Genomic DNA, 9715 nt, shown 5'->3' on the forward strand with positions numbered 1-9715 from the left:
GGAAGTAACTGTTTGAACACGCATTCTGTGTATGTGTGTCTCAGACAGCTAAACATAGCATTGGATGGGCTAGGCACACTGGCCTGATGAGATTTGAGCAGTAAATAGATTTATTTTTTCAAATAAAAGCACAATTTCACAGTTTCTCCTATGTAAAGAGTATAGCTTTGTTTCCTCTATTTACATAGCTGTTATAGTTGAAGCAAAACATCTGTTCTATGCAACTGTGGTATTTAATTAACTGTGTCCCCTGGCTCTTATTGTAGTCATGGGTTAGCGCTGCTCAAACATTTAAAAATTGTATTTTTATTATGAGCTCATTCACATCATACATTTATATATACCATCTGGTCAGTCAAAGAAGCCTCCTGTGTAGTCTTGGCAGGGTTAGACTACAATTGATTAATGTGTGTAAACATCATTGACATTGCGCACATGCACAAACACAATAAATTCAATGCAGTAACATCAGTTTTACACAATAGATGTATTCAGCAGTCGTGCTAAGAATGTGTTAATGTTCGACTGATGTGTCAAAATGTACAATACAGCTCGAGACTAGTTACGGCTGTATTCAGGTCAGTAACAGAGACTGAGCAATACACCAAGGGTGTGGGGCTGAGAAAACATAGGACAATGCTACACAAGATAACAATAATGTAATATCACAGAACCATTGTGTGCAAGATGAAAATGGACGGTAGAATACAGCTTCAAATGCATTATGTTTGAATTCATTTTTGAAGTATTACTGGTTTAATAGGCTGAGGCCTGCACCAGCACAAGCCCACAAAGTGAGCATGCAGTGCCATACCCCAAAAGACTTAAAGCTGTTACTGCAGCAAAAGGTGTCTCTGCCAAATACTAAAATGCAGAGGTTAAACAGTTGTGCAGCATATTGCAGTTTTTTTTTTTTTTTTCTTAAAAATATTTTCTGGCATAAAACCAATGTCAACTTAAAATAATTAATTTAATTTTCAGTGTTTTTTAATAAACATCAAAAAATTTCATCATTTGGTGAAAAAAGCACCCATTTTATCATTTGTAATTCAAATTCAATAAATATTCAGAAAAACATGAGAATTGATTAAGGGTCTGAATACTTACACAAAGCACTGTAGATGTGCAATATACAGTTCAAAATATAAAATACCATTTAAATGCAAATTTCAATTAACCATGTACATCCAATAGCATTGAAATTCACATATTTTGGTCCCCTCTTTTCCCTCTGTAAAGGTCATGTCATTACCATCAGTAAAACCTGTTAAATCTGTATTTTTTTCTCTAAGACTCATCACGCCCATCATCACAAAGATCGGAACATTCACCTCAGTACTGTCCCACAGAATGGACCATTCCATGATCCATTGATTCTGCCTGTGTAACGGGTGGGATCTTGCATTTTGTTCAATTTGATGTTACGTGGGTCAGCGAGCGAGCGAGTTTTGAACCGCGGTTCTCACTGCTCACTGCCAACCTCTTCCGGCCAGCGTTGTTGCCAGTTAAGCTAAAGGCAAATTGCCTTTAGCTTGTTGGCAACAATGTTAGTTAACCAGGTCTCAGGGAGTGACGTAACCGCTGCAACCACACGGCTACCTGTTACCTACTACGTAAGACTTTATGCAGGACTCACACAAGCTAATCACTTCAGCTCTGCTACACTCACCCCCCTTTCACCTCCTCTGACTCCGCAGCGACCACTGGCGGCCAAGCTGTGCTTTAGCCAGTGATCCGGGTCATGGCACCAATGTAACGGGTGGGATCTTGTGTTGTGTTCAATTAGATGTTATGTGGGTCAGCCAGCAAGTAGGTTTCGAACCGGGGTTCTCACTGCTCACTGCCAACCTCTTACAGCCAGTGTCGTTGCCAGTTGAGCTAAAGGCAAATTGCCTTTAGCTTGTCGGCAACAACACTAGTTAACCAGGTCTCAGGGAGTGTCGTAACCGCTGCAACCGCTCGGCTACCTGCTACCCGCTACCTAAGGCTTTATGTAGGACTCACACAAGCTAATCACTTCAGCTCTGCTACACCTGGTTACTTCGAAGCAGGATCCAAGTAATTTTGTTGGACTCTTCCAGTTTCTTCCAGTGCTCCACTCTCTCCCTTATGCAGTGTCCTCCTACACACACACACAAATAAACACACACACAAAGAACTCGCAGGAAACTTCATCTTGTGTTCACAAGAGGCTGCAGCACTTCTAAACTTTTGATCACTCCCTTTGGAACTCTTGGTCCACTACTTTGTCTCTGTCTCTCTTCTTGCTCTCCCCTCTCAACACCCACTTTCACTTTTTGTTAAAATCTTTGTCACTTGTTGTCCTCCACCCCTGTCCTCTGGGGTCCTGTGTTCCCTCCCCTCAGTTGAGCCCTACTACATCCACTCTGATGTCTACACTATCATCTAGGCTTGACATTCTCTTCCCTGTCTAATCCGGGTGAACATCCTCTTTTGACCCAGATAACCCATCTATTTACATTTGTCCATTATTTCAGATGCTCTTATCCAATGTGACTTACAAATTAGAGAACATTCAGTGCGTATCACATAGAGCATAAACATCAACATTAAAACAGGAGTAAGCAAGCAACAAGAGAGGAGAGAGGAAGTGGAGGAAATCCAAGTGCCGATGACCTGACCCCTCGCTAGTCTCTCCACTCTCCAACTTCTCAGTCTTTACCACTTCTACTGAGGCAATTCTTCTTCCAGGCTAAAATCCAAGCTGCGGTTGGTAACCCACGCAAACTGTTCTCTACCTTCAGCTCCTCACTCGACCTTTCACCTGCGCTCCCTTCTTCGTCTCTCACTGCAGATGACTTTGTTCTGTGTTCTTTGAGGACAAAACTTGCTGACATACGTAAGGCTCTTAAGTCCCCAGCTGCACAGCCTAAAGGACTGTTAGCACCGTTGCCCCCACCTGGTCTTTCCTCTCTCTTCACCACTCAGAGAGGCTGATGTCTCCCAGCTTTCAATGTCTCTCTAGCTACCTGTGTGCCCTCTGGGTTCTCTTACCCTGTCTCTCCTCTTTCAAACTATCTCTCCTCACCTCCATATTTTCTCTCAACAATCTCTCTTGACTGTTTCTGTGGGCCTCAAACAGATGGCCCTCATACCTTTTGTGGAAAAAAAAAAACATATTCTTGACTCCTCTATTAGTCAAAAGGATCACTTTAGCGATATTGAGAACAATTTCCATAATTACTTTTCATAACAACCTCATGGGCCCCTCCCAGTCCAGGCTCATTGTTGGACACTGTATAGAAACAAGTTGCCTCCCAGCAACTGAATTCCTCTTTCTGAGGGCAAGTTTCCCTCTGACTGTTGCTCTCTGGAACTCTCTGCACTATTCAGCACAGTAGACCACCAGTATCCTCCTGTACATCCTGCTGCCCTGAACCCAGCCATGAACTGCTTTGCTTTCTACATCATGGATTTATTTTACGAAGCCACTTGAAGAGGCTCTGTCATGATCTCCCCAGTCTCTCAATATAGGATCCTTAGTGGTCAGCACTTTAACCCCCTTTTGATCTCTCTTTACAGGAAGTTACTTGGACCTGTTCATTCTTAGTGTTTTTTCTTACCATTGTTGTTTTTCTTTCTTTCTCTCGTCTGACAAAAGGTCTGTATGCACTTTCTACATCTCTAGGGGAGATCTACTTGGATGCTGAAACCGTTTCTTAAACTCAGTCGTTGCTCCAAGACAGACTTGCTATTCAAACCCAACTCATCTCTCCAAGACCCCTCAATAAAACGTCTGGATGGTGCAGTGTCACCCCCATGAGACTGAAAAGAATGTTAATGTTACTTTCAATCACCTCTCTACCTCAGTAACTAAAGTGCAGATTATTTTTTATTCTTCCCCGCCTACTTTTCCCAGCTCCCAGTCCATGTCCATTTGGAGTATTGCTGTACTGCACCTGTGTGTTCTCCAGCTTCTCTATCAGCATGACTAGACCACTGGAACTCATTCAGAATTCTGCTGCTTGACTGGTTTTCAGCTTCTTAGATTATGCCAATGTCTCACCTCATCACACCGTTACTTGCTTTGAACTGCTGCTAACATCAAATTGAAAACCCTTGAGCAGTCAAAGGTACCGCTTCTTCCTCCCCTCAATCCAACACTGGACCTTAAACCCATGTACAATTTTTCTACTCGGCAGCTTTTCTTGCAATATTTCTGTTCAGGCAGCTCCTCCTCTCCATTCTTACTGGCCCCTTTTTAACTCATTGGCCCCCAAGTGGTGTCATGAGGTACTGAAACCATCAGGACTGTTGTACTGCACCATCCTCTGATTCTGATTAAAACCTTCCCTAGTTCCTAGAAGTGAAATTGTAACTAATGTAATGTTGCTCATGCAGATCATTGTTAGTTACAATGACTATGGTAAGTTTGCATTTCTCTTTTGAACCATTCTTTGCCATTCTGTGAACACAATAAAGTGAAGGCAGTTTGGCTCCTTAAGGTTATAGTTAGGGTCTATGTAATACACTAAAAATGACTGCAGTATGTTTATTTTTACTGATTACTGCTTTTTAACTTATTTACTATGTTAGTGGGTGCTCTGTGCTCATGTAATTGTTGATCTTGTGTATTTAATGTGTCTTACCTTGAAAATATTTGTCTTCGACTAAAGACTTGCATTATCAAATGAAAAAATTCATAATAAGAACTATATGTAACCTGCATATAATAATTGTATAGTGACATAGCACCATACTGATACAAAACACATTTCAAAGTTGAAAAGAACATGAGGAAGACCATTACAGTACAGATCCTTGTACTAACACACAAGAAATGAAACTATAATTCATAATTATAGGTTGTCTATTACACAAAAAAACGAAGTAATATAGAGTATTCAACCATATCAGTGATTACTGTCAAAAAGTGCTTTTTTAAAAATGAAATCTTACAGTTCCATTTACAGATTAAAGAGAGGCTCATCAGGGAACACAATTTCACTTATTGTTCAGGAGGAGGCTGGTGAGAAACCCATGCCAGCACAGGAGACGAGAGTTATCACATTACAGGCCCTTGTCACAGAGAAGGGACAGACAGACAGTCAATGGTGGAGGAGCACGAATGGATGGGTGGTGCAGTGGTAAGGAGCAGGACTCGAAACTGAAAAGTTGTTAGTTTGATTCCTGGCAGGGGCACTGCTGCTGTAGCCTTGGGCAAGGTACTTTACTCAGAACCGATTCAGTAAATATCCAGTTGTTTAAATGGATAACATATAAAAATTGTAAACTACGTAAGTTGCTCAGGGCAAGAGCGTCTGCTAAATGACAATAATGTAATGTAATGTAATGGATTCAGAAGGTATACAGATGCAGTGTGCCAGCACCAGAGATCTGCAGCTGACAAGGGCTGCAGCTGGCTGCAGTAGAAGGAGAGGAAAGAGAGGTGGTGCTGAAGAAGAAGGACAGTGTGAAAACCAGTTGGAGAAGTCTGGGTCATTTGGATTGCTTGACCAACAAAAGAGAGACGGCCAGAGCAATGTACCATTACATTATGTTATTGTTATTCAGCAGATGCTCTTATCTAGAGAACCTTACATTGGTTACAGTTTTATCCACTTACACAGCTGGATATTTACTGAGGTAATTCTGTTGTTAAGTGCCTTGCCTAAGGAACAACAAATGCCCCAGCAGTGGGGCATATTTCAGTTACAAATCCTGCTCCTTACCACTTGACATTTCTTACATACATTCTTGGGAGTGCAACACTGCTGTGCTCCCATAGATATATGTAAGAAATGCCAGGGACAGATTGACATGGTAGTGCTCTGGGTATGGGTGAATTGTCAGTGGTACCCCTGAAGTTCCTGGAGCAAGCCTTGAGGAACACCATAGATTAAACTCAAGTGTACTAACTCAGTACTATTTCAACAGAGACATAGTTGTCTGTCCTAAAACTGATGTTTGGACTGTTTGAATTTCGTCCCGTAACACCATAGAAGTGCAATATTTTCAGAAGTATTTTGTGGTTTGACAGTTTCAAATGCCTTTGGTAAACCAATTAACCACCAAAGTGAATTAGCTTACAAATATTGATTTTCTATTATTTATTAAGTACACTTGTTCCATGGGTGTGGAATGTTCTTTCCTGAAGCCATAAATGATTAAGTAAGGCATATTTTAAAAGATTTAAAGAGAATAATAATAATTGGAGAACTAGATGTGTCTATAGTTACAAAATATAAAAGCAGTGTTCCCTTTGAAAAGGAGGACGACTTTTGCCTGCTCTGAGGCTTTTGGAACTTTGCCCGACTGGAGATAGCAATTGAAGATGTGCAGAAGTGGTTGAACTGTTGCCAGGGAGAAAGGTTTCAAAATATCTGCTTTGAGTTCATCTGGCTGGTTGATTTGAAGTCCTTTATTTCTTTTTCATCACGTGGATTGAATTTGAAGAAGACCTCATCAGTTATTTTACAAAATGTTTGAGAAATCAGTTTTGTGAAGGGAAACTTACTGGCCTAACTGGACCAACATTTAAAAAAAAAATTGTGATTGAACAGGTTGGCAGTAGCTTATTTATTTTGAATTCTCTGTAATTTATTTCATGATTTATTGATTATTACATTTATTATGTATATATAACAATAAATTCTGTGTTCTTTCGTATTGTGTGGTTCAGAGAATTTGATTTGATAATGAATTTTTCTATTCTTCATAGATTCTTATATTCTTAATAGGTAATTGTGTCTGCCTTTATACATTTTATAGGTGAATGGTATAGTTTTTGTATTTTTCTGTGGTAGATCTCATAAGATGCTCAAAAGCCATGCTTTGACTGCATTATTTGCTTTGTACTGTACTTGGGTTTTTCCTGTTTGTGCATTGGGTATGCTGCAAATGGTCGGCCGGCCCATGGTTTTGCGTTATTGTCTGAAAGTGGCCTGCGGAGAAAAGTAATTGGGGAGCCCTGCAATTCAGTATGAAATGTGTAATGCCATATGAGGACACTCACAGCAGGTCAGAGAGGGAGAAGCGAAATGAAGAAAAAAAATATTTGGTAAGAGGCTCTCTGACCAGGCAACAGACACAGAAATCTGCAGTGAAGGTTAGACATAATTATTTGCTTCTACTACAAAATAATCTTATTTATTTGCACATACTGTAGTAGGGACAGCCTTTGGATCCCAAAGTATCTTAACAAAGAGCCATCAGTCATCATGTTTAAAGCAGCCCAAATGTTTTACTGCAGATGTTGCAACATTCTGTAGCTGCAGTTAATGGGATATATCGATAACCGTAACTTATATATGGAATACACTACATCTTGTATATAAACTGGTGAAAATCCATTCTGTTCTGTCCATCTTCGTTTTTAAGGACGGCACAATCATTATTTATCCTTATTTGCACTACTGGCATGAGTCATGTCAATGTAAAACAAAGTATCACTGTATCACACAATACTTCTAGCCAGATTGTCTCAGAACATATGTATATATCAACGTGATAATAAATAATCTCATTTAGTATCTATCACGTTTGATTATGTACATAATTCAACTTTTTACTGACTAATACTGACACAGGCAGCCTTACCAAAGTAGGCCTAATACTATTACAATATGAATTATTTTGTAGATAGTATAATGTACCTCTGTTGTGGCACATATGTTAAAATTGAAAGCTTTGTGGAAAAAAAATCTGTTTTTATACACACAATTGCATACATGACAGTGGAGATAATAAAGTTTTGTTTTATATTCAGAATATTTGGAATCCATATAGCTTTCTCTCTTTCTGTTCATTCAGGCATTCCTCTGATCAGGACTAGTGGATAATGCTGATATGCTTCAGTATCATTTAGATTAGTTCTGAGGCATTACACTAAACTGGTCTCTGGCATCTGTGAATTTATGGGACCATTGAAGCACCATGCACCAATACACCATGGGATACTGTTTAGCTGGAAAGGAATTATTACCAACCATAACTCCTTGAGCTAACACTAGTTATTTGAATTTCTGCACTGAAAGGGATCATTGATTTTTTCCCTGGCAGTTGTCATTTTATGATTAAATTTTACAGGTAAACCTAGCAGTATTATAGGAGTACTTGCAATTTCGCTCAGCTTTCATTGTTTTCATTGTACAAATCTTGGGTAAATGCTCTGAACGTTACCGGTTTAAGAGACAGCCGCAACTACAGACTGCAAGTTCATTCTCCTAATTATTTTTTTCTGTTTTGACTGAATCTGCAAGCTCATTCAGTGTATTTTCTGTGCTGTGCTTTCCCTTCTGGTAGAGCACAGCACAGTTCGCATTTGTCGGAAGGATCCCAGCGGTACCTCAGGAAAGGTAGCTCAAAAGCACAGAACAAAACGCACTTTAGTGAATCCAGCCGTGTGGCTTGCCTCCTCGCCGAAGGCCCCTGACTAGTGTCTCTGTCTCTGAAAGTGCACCGCTCTCGCTGCAGTTCAAATGAGTCATATCTTTTTTAGATCTGAATCAGCCAAGCAAAGTATCTGAGAAAACTTTCTTCCTCCCTATTCACAGTTGTCTGCGTTTAGTGGTGGAACTGTTTAATCATGGATGCGGAGTGTGACACAGTAATGAGGTCCCCTCTCAGCACACACTCTGTACCAGCGGGTGGTAATGTGGAATTGTGATTTGGGTTTTGGACTTTGCCAGTGTCAGACACTGTGGCTCTTCCCCTGAGCTCAGTACTTAGTACTGAGTACAGTGCCATGTTGCTTCTCTAAAGCACACAGGGAAGAATACAGAAATTTCATTTGGTGTCCTGGATAAGGATCCCTGCAAAGAAATCTGTTCTGACTACGATGCCTCAAGTTTCTTGACTTTGTCTGCAGCAGACTCCAATGAAGGGAATCAGGGTCTGTGAATTTGCATACAAAAGAGTTAAGTCTCCACAGTGCGGTGCCACTGGGCGACTTCCTGTTCTGTGATTATGTAATGCTGACGTCCACAGTAGTCTGTGGCATAATTTTTTAATGTGTCTTTCAGGAGCTAATCCGTGCTGTGGCTTGGTAATGCCTCAGATGAGACACAGAATATCTGAGTTTCTCAAGATTTACTGAAGAAACCCCAGGGAGTCAAAATGTATTACGAATCAAGCAGAGAAAGTGCTATTTTTATCAAATGTATCCTTATAAAAAAGAAAGATTCATAGAGGCCTGGATGAAGCATACTTTACTGTACCCTATATGGTTTTGTTTCATTGTTCTTAAATTCAATCTGTCTTTAATTTAATCACCTTTCATTAGTGTTGTATATTATAGTATATGTATATATGAGAACAGTAAAGTATAGACATTCTGTGAACTGAATCCAATCCCATACACCATATAGTTATGTAGCTTTAATAATGTATGTGTTATGAAGGGAGTTATCTGTGTTTTATCTGCACTCAGACCCTTCAAATCCTGTCTTATTTGACCTGAGCAGTCCAATTAAAGCAGGTTGTTTGTTCCAGGTTAAGATGTCTTTCATGCCTAGGGTTGGAAACAAGAGAATGAAGGCTTTTGTCTTCGCCACGACTTCCCACAGCCTCCTAAGAAAGGTGTGCATGCGAGGCATGTTCCTCTGATTATGAAACGGTGCGTTCCTTGCACATTTGCTGTCAGGTGACCCTGAATATTATTAGTCCATAATTGCCTCACTTCAAGGCCTACCCATCTGCGTCAGTGTGTCTGAAATAAATGAGCTCCAAGGTTACGTAAGTCTCAGAGAGAAAC

Source organism: Megalops cyprinoides, chromosome 5 (assembly GCF_013368585.1).
Source record: "Megalops cyprinoides isolate fMegCyp1 chromosome 5, fMegCyp1.pri, whole genome shotgun sequence".
Taxonomy (NCBI): Eukaryota; Metazoa; Chordata; class Actinopteri; order Elopiformes; family Megalopidae; genus Megalops; species Megalops cyprinoides.